The 19,511-nt window shown below is 38.8% G+C and overlaps 1 protein-coding gene across 3 annotated transcripts in view; it reads right to left on the bottom strand.

Annotated features, from left to right (window-relative positions):
- Positions 1-19,511, bottom strand: part of TBL1XR1 (TBL1X/Y related 1) — a 237,376-nt gene that overhangs the window by 136,670 nt on the left and 81,195 nt on the right. The window contains exon 1 of one of the 3 annotated variants that reach the window (XM_083363592.1): positions 14,822-15,548. The exons of the other annotated variants lie outside the window; for them this stretch is intronic. The gene's annotated coding sequence lies outside the window, so the exon portion shown is untranslated. Of the gene's footprint in view, positions 1-14,821; positions 15,549-19,511 lie in introns of those variants that run through there. 3 annotated transcript variants of the gene reach the window in all.

Here is a 19,511-nt window from a genome sequence, read left to right as displayed (position 1 = left end):
CACCAGAAGCCTTTATATTTTGCAAGCTTGATGCAAAAAAAAATGCATCTTAGAATCATTTACATGAAGCCAGACACTGTTATATTCTATTTCTTTCTTTCTTTGCTGTATACAAGCCACTCATCTCATTCAACAATCATTCTATTAAATTGGAGCCAAAGAATTCTCCCTTTTCTGCTGTTTCTCAAAAGCTCCTTGTAGAGAGCTTGAACAGACAGGTTGCACTGTGACTAGCCAATCTACAGAGACCCAAGACATACAAAATTAAACAGTAAATCTTAATAGCAGCAGAAATCTGAGAAATTACAAAGTTCTGGCATTCCCCTTTTCTCTCTTCTATGCAGGATGTTAATACAGATGAGGTAGTTCAATCATTTTTTAAAGAGAACTACAAAGACCAGTTTCAACACAATACATGTTAAAGATCTAGCTGTGTGTTAGCGCCACGTGCAAAGTGTGCTTAGTTTTAACCATAGTTATTTGGCTTACTGTGTGATTGAGTGCATTATGTGAATTCAGGCACACTGTCACAATACTAAAATCCCCCAAGTGATATCCACCCTTTCAAGTCTCACTTGATGACTCCCCATCTTCCATTATAATCTTCCATTATAATCTTTTCCTTAAAAATGTGCTTGGATTCCATAAGGACCTCATTATGTGTTAGAAAATGTAGTACAGCAGCATGGATATGTTCCAGGTCATGTCAGCCACTTAGCTTTTCAATCGTGTCCACCCTATGAAACTTTGTTCCTCTGGAGGTTAACCTACTGGCCATTATTCAGGGGTCAGATCTGGGGGCCCCAAGCGTGTGAAGGGACCCCTCTCCTGGCTATGCTAGTAACTGTTGATTGTGATATTGTGATATCTTGGCTGTGTGCATTATAATTTTTGTTATCTGTTATTGGAATTGTTTATTTATTTTGTTTTGTTTTATTTTATTGTTTGCACCCAGAGTAATTTGCTTAGTTGGGTAGCCATACAAACTGAATGAATAGATAAATCAAATCAAGTCTAATCGATGGCTTATTCATAAATGTGTCTACTTCTTCCAAAAAGACAGGGAACATCCTATATGCTGGAGAAGATGGTGAACGTAGAAATTTGCCTTCTATAAAGCAGCATTTAATGACACCCACTGTGAATGGCCAAGCTCAGCAAACAATGCTTTTCTTTAAACTAACACGACTAGTTCTCAAAATATTGAAAAAGTGGAAGGAAAAAAAAAACATTGGGGAAAGCGTCGCTGTAATGCTGATGTTCTTGCTTTTAAGGGAAATTTAAGCCGCATGTAGTCGAAGTTGTATTTTGAAAAGAGCTCAAAAAGCTTCACAGTTGCCTCAAGTCGAGCAAAGGAAGCCATTCTGGCTAAACATAACTCTTGGGAGATCTGTAAATTAAAAAAGATATTTTTCAAGAGATAGAATAGAGGACAAGTCACTAAGCAAAAGGACCAGTATCTAGTCCAGAAGTGTAGAGATGGGATCAGGAAAATAAAACTCAGCAGTTGTTGAGGCTTAGGAAGGTTGCCAAGTAGAACAAAAAAAACTGCTGCTTGGGATATATTAAAAATCGGAAGAATTCACATAGCAGCTATTAAGTGATGACAACAAAAAAGCAAACAAGAAAGAAAGGAAAAACCTTAAGAGCTATTGCAGTGTCATATCCAACAAGAAAGTGTTGGTGGCTTGGTAGATGTGTTCTACCAGAACAACGTTATACCAAGAGCTACATACTTTTTTTCTTTGAGTTAGTATGACTCTTCAATCAATCAATACAGAACTGGAAGGACCTTGGAGGTCTTCTACTCCAACCCCCTACACCATTTCAGGCAAGAGAATGTCCAGTCTCTTCTTAAAAACCTCCAGGATGAAACAGCAACTTCTGACAGCAAGCTGTCCCACTGGTTAATTGTCCTCACTGTTACAATTTCCTCAATTCCAAGTTGCTTCTCTCCTTGATTAGTCAAATATGCATTGTTGTTGTTGTTAGCTGCGAAGTTGAGTCCGACCCATCGCAACCCTATGGACAACGTTCCTCCAGGCCTTCCTGTCCTCTACCATCTTCTGGAGTCCATTTAAGCTCACGCCTACTGCTTCAGTGACTCCATCCAGCCACCTCATTCTCTGTCTGCACCTTAGTTTCCTGAAATAACTAACTCATGGGTTCACTGTGTTTCTTTGCTTCTGTTAAACACAGGTGGGTTGGATGGCATGGTAATTATGAATATAAATATCAGAGCCAAACAGCAATCTGTCAGATTGTGCAATATTTGGATTTCTACACTGAGCAGGCATTTGGATTCAGTTAATTAAATGGCCACTTCTCCTGCAGGATTCTATGTTAAATCAGCCCAATGAACTGGACTATAGTGGATTATTCAAATGTTAATTCTTAGAAAAGGTATCTTACAAATGTAAGCACAGTACTTTGTTTTCCTTAAGACATAGTGTAATTTACAGAAATCTTCTCTCAAAATGCACAATGTGTGTGGAACTGCAGACTTTCTGGCTGACAGCTTTTTTGCACATAGCTATTTAAAAACTCTTTTAACTTTTCTCTATAGTAGCAAGCACGGACTAGGGATTTTGCCAGAAATTAACTATTGAAATTTCATGATCCCCCTTCTTTCCTATTCTTTCAGGATGACTGTACAGAAGGGGGGAAGGGGGGAATAATGAGATATCTATAGTCTCCAAAGACAGAAAAGGATTTCAATCAGAAGATCTGGGCACAATTTCTTGTCCTATTTCATCTACTCAGATTCAACTAATGCCCAGAAGAAACCTACTCACTTCCATTTCCATTTCACTTTGGCATAATGGTAAGGAAATAATGACTTTGAAAAAGTTGCTTAGTTACAACTTTATGCATTTTCCACCAATGGTGATTTGGATTGGGAGTTGTAATTCAGCACCTTCTGGTTGGTTTCTCATCCCTAAAGCTAAAGTTAGAATCCAATCTTCATTTGCAGGCATCAAAATGGGAATGATGTTTTCATTATACTCAGGAGTGAAGAAACAGATGACTGATATATTCGTTCTCTCTAGGCTATAGGCTATTTTTCAGACTATGCTATTTCATCACCAAAAAAATGAAGGGAAATGTCACTGTGTTTTTTTCCCCAAAATACTCCTCCTCAAAATAATGTGTTTAGGCAAGCCTAGGCTTGGATTGTTTTACTTGTGTTATATACCCAGGCTGGTATCATCCAGGTATAAAGGTAGATCTCAACTTAGGATCAAAATTGGGGCTATAATTTCCATTGCTACGCAAGTTTCCCTTGTTAAGTGAGTTGTGCATAATTGTACAATCTTTTTTGCCACAACTGTTAAGTGAATCATGTAGATCTTAATTAAGCCAGGGGTCTTCAAACTTGGCCCTTTTATGACTTGTAGGCTTCAACTCCCAGAATTCCTTAGCCAGCATGCCTGGCTGAGGAATTCTGGGAGTTGAAGTCCACAAGTCATATAAGGGCCAAGTTTGAAGACTCCTGCCTTAAGCGAATCTGGCTTCCCCCGCTGACTTCGCTTGTCAGAAGTGGGCTAGGAAGGTTGCAAATGACATAATGTAGATGTAGCTATTTCCCATGGAGAAGGCTCAAACAAAGACCAGCATTTGGGAAACAAAAATAAACCACAGTATTAACTGGTTCAACCATTTCAATGGATTTTGAAGTTTAAAGCTACTACATAAGTACAAACAATAGTGATATATTTAAAATTAAAATTAATAATTACAAATAAAAAATAATGTATTAAAAAGAAAACAAACAACAAACCTCATAGGAAAGACTTGGTATACCACTGGATCTTTTTCTGTTGTCAGGTTTCTATGTTTCTATACCTGCACTGCCAACCTAGCAGTTCGAAAGCACATAAAAATGCAAGTAGAAAAATAGGGACCACTCCGGTGGGAAGGTAACAGCGTTCCGTGCGCCTTTGGCGTCTAGTCATGCCGGCCACATGACCACGGAGACGTCCTTGGACAAGCACTGGCTCTTCAGCTTTGAAATGGAGATGAGCAGCGGCCCCTAGAGTTGGAAACGACTAGCATGCATGTGCGGGGGAACCTTTACCTTTACTTATACCTGCATTATGCATATAGTTCTAACATGTAATTCAACACATATAAGATTCTCAGAGGTTTTGGACTACAACTCCTATTAGCACAAACAATTCTCTTGAAATTATGGGAAATGCCATCCCAGTAGTGGAAGTGTAGACAGTAAATAAAACCTTTATAGACAGAAGAAAGGAAAACAAGGGTGGGTTTTTATATCAAGATCAGAAGGACAATCCTTACTTTGGATTTTTTTTTAATTCTATACAACAAATTCATCACTTCCTATTCTCCTGGGGAAATAGATTTTATGCACATAAGTGCCCTTATAAGCCACAACCTCTTTTCATATACACTCTGATTAAAAGCTATGCTTAACACTTATCAGTACAGTCCTCGTTATGGTCTAGCAGCTACAACTAATACTCCAACCACCTCTGGAAGGTAGAAGAAGCTGGTTGGAAGACATATTTTAAAAGTGGTCTTGGCTTCCATTTTTAGCTTTCGAGTATCTAGTGGAACTTTTCAAGGGACACACATTTTTATTAAACTCAGCTCCCTCCAGAAGGCAGGGAGGCACTCAGCTGAATCACAACATGCTGAATTATTTCCAGTGTCGCATTTCTTGTCTCTTAGCGTTCTATGACAAAAAAAGCCCTGCTCTTACCATAATTTTACTTTACACCATACCGGCCATCTTTGAACATTGTCAATCTTTTTTTTTACCTCACTTAACATTAACTGTAGTGATTATAGTCTTATATCAGCGAAGGAGAATCTTTTGGGCTTAGCGTGTCAAAAATTCAGAAAATGCCTAACTTGACTCTGCTGATGTGTCACACCCACCTCCCTGAAGAAAAAAAGGAAACGATTGTCTATCTACTCCCTTCCACCCATCTAGGCCACCTTGAACAGTGGTTATCAACAGTAGCACCAAGGCTGACCCTGACAAGTAGAGGTCTGATCCTTTATTTCAGCCCTAGCCTCACTGCTGCCACTTAAAAAGGCCGCCTCATGCCGTTACCCAAGGTGTACAGTTTGCCACACATTCCTTACTTTCAGATGCTGTTCTTTCAGTTGACAGGCCCCTGTGGCCTACCTGAGGCTGCTCTGGGCTGCGTGAGGCCTTTACTCTTGAAACAGTTTCGAAAAATGTTCTTCTGCAACCTCTGCAGTTTCTGAATGGGACAACTCGCCGCAGCCAACTCGCCGCAGCCAATTCACCACAGCCAACTCACCGCGGGATAACTCGCCACAGGGCAATTCAACCATTCAATTTAATTATTTAAAATATTTTTAAAAATATATATTAATTTTTGTCATTCACATTTCACTTTGTCCCTCCTTTGGCACCTTTTCTTTAATGATTCTATTCCAATATTTCTTCAATATTAGTGTAATTCTTGTCCCGTGGCGAGTTGTCCCATGGCGAGTTCACCATGGCAAATTGGCTGTAGCGAGTTGGCTGCGGTAAGTTGGCCGTGGCGAGTTAGGTGTGCCGAGCTGTCGTAGACCCTCTGAAACCTGCACAAAAGCACACCCCTTTCTTGCATGATTTTCGAAGCAGCAAGAGAAAACATCTGATTTTTGCACTGCCTCTGTGACCTCAAAAATTGACACAAAAAGAGGCTGCGCTTTTAAGAATAATTATGTCACCCCAAGCATCACCTTTGATTTGAGTGTCAGAGGGTTAAACTAAGGATCAGGGAGATTCAATCTTAAAGTACTGAAAATCTAGCCAAGACATAATCCCTCAGCCCTAACTACACCACAAATTTCACAATTCTACAAATGAAAATTAGAGGGCTGTGTGTTATGTACACTGCCTTGAATTCATAGAGGAAAGCTAATGCATACATCTGTTCAATTAATAAAGTGTGCATTTAAGTGTACATAGCCATAAATTTTAAAAAGCCATTTAGTTGGTCACAAATTAACTTAAAAACTCACAAGTAATTAGTGTACTATGTCCCACACATATGCAATATGTAAGCCCCCTGCCACATCCTGTTTTCAATTGCCACCTAGCCTCCCAATTTCTTAAAAATGCAATGCTGGTTTTTTTCCTTGTCCTGTGTTTTCCTCTTCTCCTTCTCCATCCCTAATCCAGAGAAACGTACTAGACTTTTCCTACTGATATTTTCTAGGAATTATGAGAGTGCTAGAGAACCCTGGAGGATGTAGCAATCCAAGGACTCTGAAATAAAGCATTATATTGATTTGGAATGGCAACAGGGATTTAGCATAACTTTTTTACGTAAATACAATGAATATACTCAAGCTGCTGTCATCAGAATTAAAAGTCAGGAATTGTAGTAAAGACTATATTTGGAAACTAGTAAAGAAAATGGGCCTCCAAGCATTTATTAATTTTCCTTCCTCTTTTATTTAATTTTCCTTCCTCTTCCTCTTTTATTTCAGCGGGGCCAGAAGCCAATGATGCACTTGGGGGAAGGCCCAGCTCATACTCAAGAGTAGCAGTCTAAAAATGTAAATAGTTAGAAGTAGGAATCTACTCCTGGGCACAATGAGTTTCTCATTCTCATCTTCTCACCTACAAAATCAACCTGTCACTATCATTAGTCTGGATAAGGGGTGAGGAGATGTGATCCCTTTATGACCTATGGATTTCAAATCCCAGAATTCTGAGAGTTGAAGTCCACAGATTGTAAAGGGGCCACAGTTGCCCAACCCTGGTCTGGATACTATGTCCATAAGTTTGTGATGTTGAATTCAGCTCAATCTAGCCAACAACTGTAAAATGCAATAAAATCATGTTTCCTCCCTCCCCATCTTTTAGCCACAATTTTCATTGTAATCCATATTTTTATTGCATATCTTTATCTCTGTCCATCCATCCATCCATCTCTGTATCTATATGATCGTTTTTATTGCTTTTCACCTTGTAAGCCTTGTAAGCGGTGAGATGGGGATGAAACAAATTTAACAAATAAATAAAATAAATAAAAATTAAAAAAATAATTACTTGGAAATATAGATGGAAGGAGTGCTTACCAAATTTGCACCTGACAAAATTAAATAGGATAATGAACAGCCTGGAACGAAAAAAATAAAAATTCAAAACTATCTTGGCATATTACAGATATGGGCTAAAAATTACAGAATAAAACGTTAGTACTGAAAAATCCAAAATAGCTCATTTAAAATTGAACCACATAGTGTAGGAGATGCCTGGCTTGCTGAGAGTATTTATACAAAGATCTCAGAATAATTGTGGACTGCAAACAGAATTAGCAGTATCATACTGCTACAAAACAGAACAAATGTAATTTTAGACTGCAGCAACAGTAGTGTACTTTGCAAAGCCTGGGAAGGAATAGTTTGCTTTAATGAGGCTCTATCTAAAGTCTCTACTTCTGGATTGACATTGCTTGTGGGGAAGCTGGCAGAGAGCGTTGGAAATGATGATCATGGGACCATGGCTGACTGTGGTGACATTTGAAGTGGCCACAACTTTGCCAAATTTCATCCCACTGGAGTTTGGATGCATTCTTTAAGTTCCCTATGAGACACTATTTCATCCAATTGAAAGCTACAGACAGAAGAGTTTATTTTATATATATATCTAGAGTCTCGGGTTTCTTCCCGCGTTCCTTTCATCTTCAGAAAGTTGTGGCGACGTTTCGACGAAATCCCATCCGTCATCATCAGGCCGGAGTGTTCCTCCTGCTGCTTCCAGGAGCAATGCGTGGGTGGATGCGTGGTTGTCTTCTGATTGGTTGGAGGCAATCAGAAGACAGCCACGCCTCCACTCAATCAGAAGACAACCACGCCTCCACCCAGTCGGAGGACACCCCCACCCAATCAGAAAGCAGCCACGCCTCCTCCCAGTCAGAACACAGCCCCACCGGCAGTTGGAAGGAAAGGAACAGCCAGACCACGCATTGCTCCTGGAAGCAGCAGGAGGAACACTCCGGCCTGATGATGACGGATGGGATTTCGTCGAAACGTCGCCACAACTTTCTGAAGATGAAAGGAACGCGGGAAGAAACCCGAGACTCTAGATCTACATACACACACACACACACACACGGGTGTATGGATAGAGATAACACACACAGACATATGAATGCGTGTGGGTGTATGTATGGATATAGATATAGACACACACACACAGTTTATAATACCAATCTTTAGCTGGAAAAAAATTACAAGTTTAAAACAGATTGTAAAAGAAACACGGATTTCATCACAATAAGACTTAAAAGATGAAAGAACATGGCTTGATCACTTTCACTGACTTTTGAGCTCTGTAAATAACCAGGCTTCATCTGCAGCATATTTATTAGCTATCATTTCAAAGATTATTTATATTGTGTGTGTGCCACTATGCATTATGTATTTTTTAGTTTCAACAACTGAACAAACTAGAAGTTAATATTTAAACTATGTGAGAAATAAAGACGTGTTCAGATGGTGGTAACCATACAGAAAATCTTAGAAAAGGGTTGATAACTTAATACAATAAATCCAGATTGTGCTTAAATCAATTTTCATTCAAAAGTGTGTATTTAAGATAGGAAAGGGATGGCTTAATCTTGTCAGATGTCTATGTCTGAACATGTATTCAATAATATAATTACAACTCTGCCACTCAATTTTACAGGATGTTTCCAGCAAATATTGGCCTACGTACAGTAAATATTCATCACTAAAGCCTCACACCTACAAGAAGGAATTGGCAGTTCATTAATCGGGAGATGAGTGCTTCATCCTATATAATATCACCATGGTAACTCAACAGCTTGATCCCCCTCACTTTCTCACCTTGCTTGGTTTCTATTCTGGTTTCCATAGAGTAGTTCATCAGAGACAGAATTAAACAACTTTTTTTTTCTGCTCTGATGGATCTTCCTTCAACTAATTGACAGAAATCATATCAGGTGGTACCAAGAGGGGACATTCTGTTTTTCTAAACTCATGTAACCCATAATTAACATAATGACTAACCTTAAGATTTGTCACATTCCAAAGCCTCCTAGAAAAGCAAAATATAAGGATGAGAACCCAGAGGTGGTAGCAAAGGGCTCGCATCCCGCACCAAAGAAAGAAAAATATCTGGCACAACACATTTTCAAAATCAGCTGTCAAGCATACAATTTTACAATGATAATCACTTAGAGGAAGACAAAAATATGAATCGATATATATAAACCCTAGACAGTTCTCCAAAATGCTGACCTAAACAAAAACAAATGCTATTTAGAAATATCTAAAGGACAAGGAAAGGGAAACGAACCAGAAATCAATTAAAACAAGCAAGAAAACACAATAGTCCACTAATCCTACATTCAATGGCTTGAGGAGATTTAGTCTTATTGCATAGTTTCACAATAAAGTATGCGACACTCCAGAGGTTGCTGAAATACATCTCCTATTGGCTGGAGCTACCAGCTGCATTTCATAAGCTCCCCAATCACGGATAATAAGTTACAGAGCTCCCCAATCACGGATAATAAGTTACAGAAAAGGTAGAAATACTTCACACTGGGGAATCTATTACAGCTAGTTCTCGACTTACAATCATTCGTTTAGTGACCAATCAAACTTACAATGACACTGAAAAAGTGACTTATGACCATTTTTCACATTCACGAGCGTAGCAGCACAAAATCTGGACCCTTGGCAACGGTCTCATGTTTATGATGGCTGCAGTGCCCATGGGAACGCTTCAATGGTCGTAAGTGTGAATAACTGTCATAACTCATTTTTTTCAGCGCCATTTTAATTTCAAACAGTCACTAAATGAATGACTGTAAGTCAAGGACTACATGTATAGATAACCAACACTCTGAAGCCTATGGTGAGATAGGTTGCAAACTAATTTAATAAGTTATAAAAAATATATAATAAAAATGGGAGTTTGTACAGCTTATAAAACATGTATTTTTCCGCCTAATATTTTTTTTTCTTAAATCCCCTTTCCTGAATGTTAACAGACACATTATTAGCCTGATTGGAGACATACTTGTACATGAATGAGAATACAAATTATTTGCAAATGTTAGATACAGTGTACTACTATCTGTTTCAGGACAGTTCTTTCGCTGAATTAAAAGTAACCCGTGCATCTTATGGTCATGTCCTACTTTTCACTAAAAATCCTTCTAAGCAGATTGTATGTCTACAAGGAAAGATTAATGGATGGCTGAGTTTGCATTTTGCTATTTTCTTTTATTGTGAAATTAAAATATGGTACATATCCAAGCACAGATGTCTGAGTGCTATGTGAAGGAATTTTAAAAAGAATCTTGTCAAATTATCTCATATATATCATTAGCGTTCTGAAGAATATATCAGAATACCTATGCATCTCTAAGGTATTTCACTAAAACACTGCAATTCTATGTTAGATCTAGTTTCCTAATTTCACCTAATAAGACACACGAAAGCTTATTTATGTATTTGTTTTGCATTGCTTTCTCGGCAGCTCCATTCTTTCTTTTATTGCTTTGTGTTTCACAGCTTCAGAATTGAAGGATTTAATAAAAATACAGTTTAGCCTTTTAGCGAATCTAGTTCTTAGTTTAATAAAGGTTTTATTTTTACTTAAGAATAAATTTAACAGTAATTCAGACTTATTTCTAAGCAGACGTGCTTAAAATGTAAAAAATATCTTACCCTGTAATGTGTTTGTTTTAACCAACAGCTTGCTCTTTAATTTAGTTTCATAAAAATATCTTGTGTGCCTACCCAGGTAGTTCTTGACTTACAACAGTTTATTTAGTGACCATTTGAAATTGCAATGGCATTGAAAAAAGTGACCTGACCATTTTTCACACTTACGACCACTGGAGCATCCCCATGTGATCAAAATTCAGACACTTGGCAAATGACTCATATTTACGATGGTTCCAGTGTCCTGAGTTTATGAGGTCACCTTTTTGTGACGTTCTGATAAGCAAAGCTAATGGGCAAGCCAGATTCACTTAACAACCATGTTGCTAACTTAAAAACTGCAGTGATTCACTTAACAACTATGGACAAAAAAGGTCATAAAATGAGGCAAAATTCACTTAACAGCTGCCTCACTTAAGGTAAAGGTAAAGGTTCCCCCGCACATGCGTGCTAGTCGTTTCCGACTCTAAGGGCCGGTGCTCATCTCCGTTTCAAAGCCGAAGAGCCAGCACTTGTCCGAGGACGTCTCTGTGGTCATGTGGCCGGCATGACTAGACGCCAAAGGCGCACGGAACGCTGTTACCTTCCCACCGTAGTGGTCCCTATTTTTCTACTTGCATTTTGACGTGCTTTCGAACTGCTAGGTTGGCAGAAGCTGGGGCGAGTAACAGGCACTCACTCTGTTACGCGGCACTCGGGATTCGACCCACCAAACTGCCGACCTTCCGATCGACAAGCTCAGCGTCCTAACCCACTGAGCCAACAGAAATTTGGGGCTCAATTGTGGTCATAGGTTGAGGACTACCTGTACTTAGGTAAACAGGTTTATGCAAAATGCAGAAAAATGATAAAAATCATACGCCAAATGAATTATCAAATAAGAATAGTTGAGTTTAGCAACCCCAATCACCACGCCTTCCCTTATTATTTTTGTACGCTTGCAAACTATTCATGCTTTGATCATCATGTCCACAGATTGTCTTACCTTCTTTGAGTTGTCACCTGTTTGTGTTAGGCTATTGCCAATTCCAGACAACCATGAGTTTTTCAGTCTTTCCATTCTCAACCCGTTCATTCTGTCACTGCACGTTTTTTTTTTGTTCGTCAGAAAGTTCATTTCTAACTGTACATTTCCTTAATATACATTTGTGTTTTGCAATTCAATCCCATTCTGTCTGAATGACCAAACCACTTCAACATGCTGTGTTTTTAATGGGTCATTCATTCTCTTGAAGCCTTTCTATCTCTTCTTGTTTTAACATATACTTCTTAAAAATTGCATCTTCACTGCATTTGACTTTTATTTCTTCCTATGTAACTGATTCTCACTTCCACATAATACAGTAGGTGCAGAAGGACATTCTTACGTATAGCCATTTTTTTCTCCAACTAGCATTATTTTCTGACCACATTCTACAATGTAAGAAATGCAAATAATAGAAAAGTAGCCATATTATGTAGAATCTACATAACATGGCCACTTTTCTATTATTTGCATTTCTTACATTTTTTTTCTATTTTCCCATCTTTGATAAACACTTCATGAAGGGAGACAGGTCTATCTCTACATGTTCCAGTTTTCAGTCACTTAAATGTAACTTTGCCATCACTCCCTTCATTTTCCTTATCAAACACAACTGCCTTAATCTTTGATACAATAATTTTCAGAACAATTCCCTCGTTGCATCATACAAGGTAATTAACATTTGCTGCAAATAATTTATATTCTCATTCAACAGTAAGACATCATGAGTATAAGTAGGGCACATCAACACACTGCTATTGTGCCTACAAGTACTCCTAATACATTTATCACTAAAAAAAAATATTTTTTGTCAAACATGCTTTACCTCCATCAAAAATTTCTCTTACCCCAATGAGTAGCTGGTTACAAGTAGCCCCCAACTTATGTCCACTTGTTCGGCAACTGTCCAAAGTTATGGCTGAGTTGAATGAAGGGACTTACAACCTATATCCAAAGCTATGGCCATTGAAGCACCCTTGTGGGCACTGGGACTGAAGTAGAAGCCTGGGGCCAGTCCTAGCTAACTTCCATTACCCCGCCCGCACCCCAAAATCTTAACTTTAACCCTAATACCCCACTTCCACTGAGAAATGCCACCCATAATAGCATGAAACTGGGTCAAGAAAAAAGCCTGATATGGCCAAGGGTTCATCCGGATACCTTCTGCAACTGGAAAAAGCAGCTGAAGGTTCGTGACACATGACAGATCATATGGAGCATAGGACTATCGGGGCAATTGGAGTCTGGAAAACTAGTGACTAGCTGAGGTGTGAGAGTTGGCCAGCATTTTTCAGCGGCAACTGAAGGCTGGGGCTGAAATCAAGGTCTGGAAGTAGTAGCTGGTTGAGAGTGAAGGTCCAATGCCTGTACTTCATTCCCAGCACTGCTGCCAATTGAGTGCAGGACAATTTTATTACCATCCGCCCGTTAATGTCACTTAACAGGATTTTTTCACTGAACCCCATGGTTCCTACAATTATTTAAACCATTTTACCACTTTTCTCTACCTGGTTCTTCTGTGCTTACTCATTTGTTGGAACTTCTCCAAACAGAGATTTTTATTTTTATACGCATCACACACGAACCTAGGTGACACTAATTCCTACTGAGATACATTTCTGCCTTTCAATCACAGTTAACATATATATTAAATTTTCATCAGCTTCATCTCACCATTTTTTATGATCAGCTTTTCTTTCATTAATTCAACCATGTAATTCATACTAAACTCATAGCTTTGGTAATTTGACTTGTTTCACATAATTATTTTTTGTAAGAAAGGCACACTACAGACTGGTTTATCACCCACACTCATCACATATCCCATTCCTTGCAAACAGTAAGGACAGCACCAGACAGATATGACACACTTGGATTCATATGTCACAAATACAACCAAATCCTATTTTTGCCCAAAGCTCATATATCATTATAATATTATGGGATCTTTAATCTTGGAGGCCAACATACTGTTGCCTGATTCATATCAACTAGGAGCATGTACAATATAGAGATGCACATTCAGGAATTTATTTTTTAAAGCATATATAGGAACCTGCAATCATTATTAAAAGCAAATGTTTTAAAACCAAATGTTGCATAAAAAACAATGAAAAGTAACTGCAAGTTATTTTTTTCTAGTTAAGTTGATGTTAATTTTCATGAAAATGCAGTTATGACTAGTATTCCTTTTGAATCTTCTTTAGAACTGTGTAACATCTAGATCTGGTGCTGGAGAAGACTCCTGCAAGTTCCTTGGACTGCAAGGCGATCAAACCGGTCAGTCCTAGAGGAGAGCAACCCTGACTGCTCTTTAGAAGGCCAGATCCTGAAGCTAAAACTCAAATACTTTGGCCACCTAATGAGAAGGAAGGACTCACTGGAGAAGAGCCTAATGCTGGGAAAGACTGAGGGCAATAGAAGAAGGGGACGACAGAGAATGAGGTGGCTGGATGGAGTCACTGAAGCAGTAGGCGTGAGCCTAGATGGACTCCAGAAGATGGTAGAGGACAGGAAGGCCTGGATGAACATTGTCCATAGGGTCGCGATGGGTCGGACACGACTTCGCAACTAACAACAACAAACATCTAGATCAGGGCTTTTCAACCAGTGGTACAGGTACCACCTGTGGTACATTGGCACCTGGCAGGTGGTATGCGACCATCCTAGAAAAGTGGTAGCAGGGGAGGGGAATGAGCTGAACCAGTGGCAGCACCGCACAAGCCTGAGCGAGAGACGGCTGGAGCTGCAGGGCTGTCAGGGCTCTGCGGAAGCACCAGGATCAGCGCTTCTTCAGGGCTGTCAGGGCTCAGTGGAAGAGTCAGGATCAGCGCCAGGCTCCAGCTGGTTTGGCGCTGATCCTGGCATTTCTGAGCCCAGAAGAAGCGCCAATCAGCTGGAATGTTGCAGCATATCCAGGTTCTTGCGATTTACAATCAGATGCTTGGCAACTGATTCATATTTATGACAGTCACAGTGTCTCAGGGTCATGTGAAGTGACCAAAACCTGCTGCAACCACCCAGCAGACAGGGAGAATAAAATCCAAACATCACCCCACCCCACCCCTGCTGCCAATCCTCAACAGAAATGCTCACAACAATGAAAACCTCGGACAGGAAGAAGAGCGCTGCTGGGCAGGCAGGCAGGTGTCTTGCTCGGCTGTGGCTTGGGAGGGCACTTTTTTCAGTGCCATTGTATTTCATCACTTTTTTCCTTTTTTTTCTTTTCTTTTTTTTTTTTTTTGGATACCTTGCTAGGCGACTGGTGGTACTCGGATGTTGCCATATCCTAAAAGTGGTACAATGGGTGAAAAGGTTGAAAAGCCCTGATCTAGATGCATCCAATTATCTTTTGTAGACCACACACAAAATTATTATTCATGAGAAACTTTAAAGCAGAAGCTTTTGTTCCCGAGGTCCACTGCAGCAATGAAGAATTCTTCATTCCACGAAGCGAGTTTTTACATTTTTCATGAAAGAAAGCAACATCTGTATAGCAATGACAACATGACGGAAAAGCTTTGCTGCATATGCAATGGATCAAACACCCCAAGATAGAAAGGTAGGCAGTCTTTTTAATTAAATCAATCTTCCCCAATGTGTTGACTGGTAAAATGAACAGGACCATGTTAGACTAGTGCTTCGAGGCCTCTCAGCTCCCAAGTGCAATTCAATGTGCTGCTTTTAACCTTTATAGGGTCTTTATACGGTTTTCTCTAGCTGAAATTGATCTATCCAATTTGCACATCCAAGAATAAAGCGTTTTTGGTTCTTTGCAGTTCTGAAGACAGAAAAACTGAGGCCCACAGGTACTTTTCAGTAAGGTATCTCTGTTATAGGGCAAAGCCTTCCATTGGCAATCAGATTAGCCTTGATACTCTAGTTTATGGTTTTCCATAAGCTTTTAAAATTAAACTTCTATGGAGAGCCTACGGGAATTGAGATGCTGCTGCTGGTTTATCAATATTAATTTTACTGGTATTGTACTATTCATTTGACATTGTGGAAGCTTTATTGTGTTTTATTATGCATTTGCTTCATTGGTGATTTCTGATTACTGTTAACTGTTGAGAGTCTGTGATAGTAATGAGTATCTCTTTAGTAAATGATCTGCTGTCTTTCAACTGTTTTAATGTTCCAGTCCCTTCATCACTACCCTCTGTGGCATTTCTTTTCGAAGAAAGCCGATTATTTTCTGCAGTTCCACATATTTGAACAGGACAACATTGAAGAAGGCAGCCCTTGCAGTGTTATTTGAATAAATGGAACAACACCTGCATAACGAGATGCACATAAAAATCATGGCATCCACTTCTGGGGGGGAAATGCAAATTGAGATGAAAGGAAGCATTTAAGGCATCAAGTCCAACTCTCAGCTCAGTGTAGGCTGCCAGAATAAAGCCTCTCTGACAAATGGCTGTCGAGCCTCTACTCAAAGGCATCTAGTGAAAAGCCCACCACTTCTCTTATAATTGGTTCTACTGTCAACTGTTCTTATTGCTATGACACTTTTCCCAACATACAATCAGAATCTGCCTTTCTATAACTAACATGCATTACTGAATGTCTTGCTTTGTGACCTTCTTCTGGGTGACATCCTTTCAAATACTTGAACAGTGGTAATCCATGCCCCACCCATTCTTTTCAACTATAAATATTCCAGGATATTTTTCTTTTTTTCTAGGCTCCCGAGCACCTTCACTTCACATCTATCTTAAAGAGATGAGGGGCCCTTGTTGCTCTCTGAGCTTTGTTGTTTTCTTGCAGTTTATCAAATATGAAGAGCTCAATGACCAATCTTAAACCAAAAATTGCTCTAACATAACAAACTGGTTTTTAGGAGGCCACTGCATTATAATTCAGATTCACATTAAAATTCAAGTTTTTACCCACTTGCATGTACACATGGGTAGAAACTGTTCTCACTGTGGTTTCATCAATCAGAACCCCTGGCTTCTTGATATTGTTGAATGAAACCCTCACTTGCATAATTTTGAGATGTGGGTTCTATATCTCCCAATTCACAACCAATATTAAAATTTAAGAGGTGTGTGACTTGAACCCTACTGAACATCTCTGAAGGACATAACAATTTCTGCTAATTGATGGTCATCATTCTGAGCCTGAGAGGATTTGCAAGGTAGAATGGCAGAAAATCCCGCAATCGAGGTGTGCAAATTTTGTGACATACCCCAAAAAACTCGAGACTGTACTTGCTACCAAAGGTGCTTCAACAAAGTAGTGAGTGAAGGATCTGAATTATGCCAATGTGTTATTTCAGTATTTTCATTTAATAAATTTACAGACATTTCTAAAATTCTGTTTTCACTTCATCATTATGGGATACTGAGTGCGGATTAATGAGAAAAAAAGAATTTCAATAACTATAAATTCAGGCTGCAGCATAACAAAATTGACAAAAGTGAAGGGAGTCTGAATACTTTCTCAATGTACTGTATATTTACCCATGCTGTAGTATTATTAATATCCTTCTAATCTTCTCTACTATAAGGGACGCGGTGGCTCAGTGGGTTAGGACACTGAGCTTGTCGATCAGAAGATAGGCAGTTTGGTGGGTTGAATCCCAAGTGCCGCGTAGCAGAGTGAGCGCCTGTTACTCGTCCCAGCTTCTGCCAACCTAGCAGTTCGAAAGCACGTAAAAATGCAAATAGAAAAATAGGGACCACTATGGTGGGAAGGTAACAGCGTTCCGTGCGCCTTTGGCGTCTAGTCATGCCGGCCACATGACCACGGAGACGTCCTCAGACAAGCGCTGGCTCTTCGGCTTTGAAACGGAGATGAGCACCGGCCCCTAGAGTTGGAAACGACTAGCACGCATGTGCAGGGGAACCTTTACCTTTAATTTTCTCTACTACCCTTACTACCTATTGGTATCATTATTATGATTATTATTACTCTGTTGCTTTGCACGTACATTGATAGAGTCTGCACTGGAAACAAATTCCTTGTGTGTCTAATCACACTTGGCTAATAAAAATTTCTATTCTACTCTATTAGAAAGGCATTAGAGTTATTGGTCATTGAGAACTGGCATTTCAAGATAATAGTCCATGATGATTGTCACATCACAAACACCAGCAGGCTGGACTATTCCTCATACCTATAACCTGTGTAAGGGATCCCCACCTCTCATCACCTCAAAATAACACTGAGAAAGAATTCCTCAACCTGTCTGAATCCCTACATTGCCACTTTCATTTGATATAAACTAGACAACACAACCGGAAGATCTTTACCCTACAAAAGTTAAGGAATGTCTCCCAAACAAAAATACCCAGCCATGATGTTACAGCCAAAAGTTAATTATTAATTAAAGTTAAATATACTTAATAAAACCCTATTAAAATTTAGTTATATTTAATTTTATAACAAAACAATAATAATGAGTTGAAGTCCACGAGTCATAAAAGAGCCAAGGTTGCCTACCCCTGTTCTAGAGCCTCAATCTTGATCTCAATCACTTGATCTTGGCCTCATAATTGTGAATGCAACCTGTATTATTATTATTATTATTATTATTATTATTATTATTATTATTATTATTATTAATTAGAACATCATCTCCATATACAAGCACACATAAAGGGTTGCATACACCTAATATACGCAATACAGAACTAGATGGTCATTCTCAATATGCAGTAAGTTAATATTTTATGTACATAATTAATAGTTTATGTATAAACTTTAGCTGTCTAATAATTTAAAGTGATATGTTTAGATATGGACTATCGATTAATAAGAATAAAACATACAGCCCAGCGTTTTCTTTCAGAAGAGTTCAGGAAGTCAACCTTTTATGACTGTGTAGTTCATTGTACTGTATTAAAAGAGGCAAATCCTGTAACTCTTAACTGCAGTGTAGCTGGCACAAAAGCTATTATAAAAGAATCTGCTGCCTCCCGTTTCTGCTCTAAATCCTTGATTTATTTGGGGAGACAGAGAACAGACTGAAAAGCTACCATTTTAAATACTCCAGACAGCATAAATACAATATAGGTCACCCTATCACTGTCTGCCGTTTACTGGGGGAGGACTAAGCAAAAGACATGTGTCATCAGGCAATTTACACCTACACAATTTCTCCTAATATATATGACCTTTGGGAGACTTCAAAGGGGATCTTCCAAAGCAACTTTTCTGGATGAATCTATAGGAAGATGCAAAATTGGAAGGCCTCAAGTGAGGGAATTTTGGAAAAGAATTTGAAAAACAAGTGTACTAAGCAACTTATGTACAATTCACTGCTAGAAATAGAACATCTTGAGCGCATGCAGAAATATCAAGTGTGTACGTAAAGCTAATTACTCACACTGACACCTATGCAATCTTTACACCTCTTTCAAATCTTATGATTAGTTAGGCCTGGCTTCTAAAATTGTGCTTTTCAAAAAATATAAACCATGTCATATTTCTTTTCAAAATATCTTTCTTAACCATCTAGTATTTTTTTTATAAATCTGATACTTTATATATTTTTTTCATTATCTGTTTAGCTTGCTTATATCTGTTTAAGTTTGTGTGATATTTGCTCTAACGTGGTCTAGAAGTATTTTGAAATAGGAAGTTGAAGAACAGAAAGCAGAAAAATACACACACAAAAATAAAATTAATATTCTCCAGATAGCATAAACCTTCGATCACATTCCAAAGATATTAGGTGCTGAGTTAAAAATTCTAGCAAGCTCACGAACTTGTATCTTCTAGAGTTCTAGACATTTTTCCCACCACTTATGTGTATTCTAAAAGTTGCCCACGTCACACA

The sequence above is a fragment of the Vipera ursinii genome, assembly GCF_947247035.1.
Source record: "Vipera ursinii genome assembly, chromosome: 5".
NCBI classification, from domain to species: domain Eukaryota; kingdom Metazoa; phylum Chordata; class Lepidosauria; order Squamata; family Viperidae; genus Vipera; species Vipera ursinii.
The sequence above is the reverse complement of the archived record's forward strand: the minus strand, read 5'-3'. Positions and strand labels throughout refer to the sequence as shown.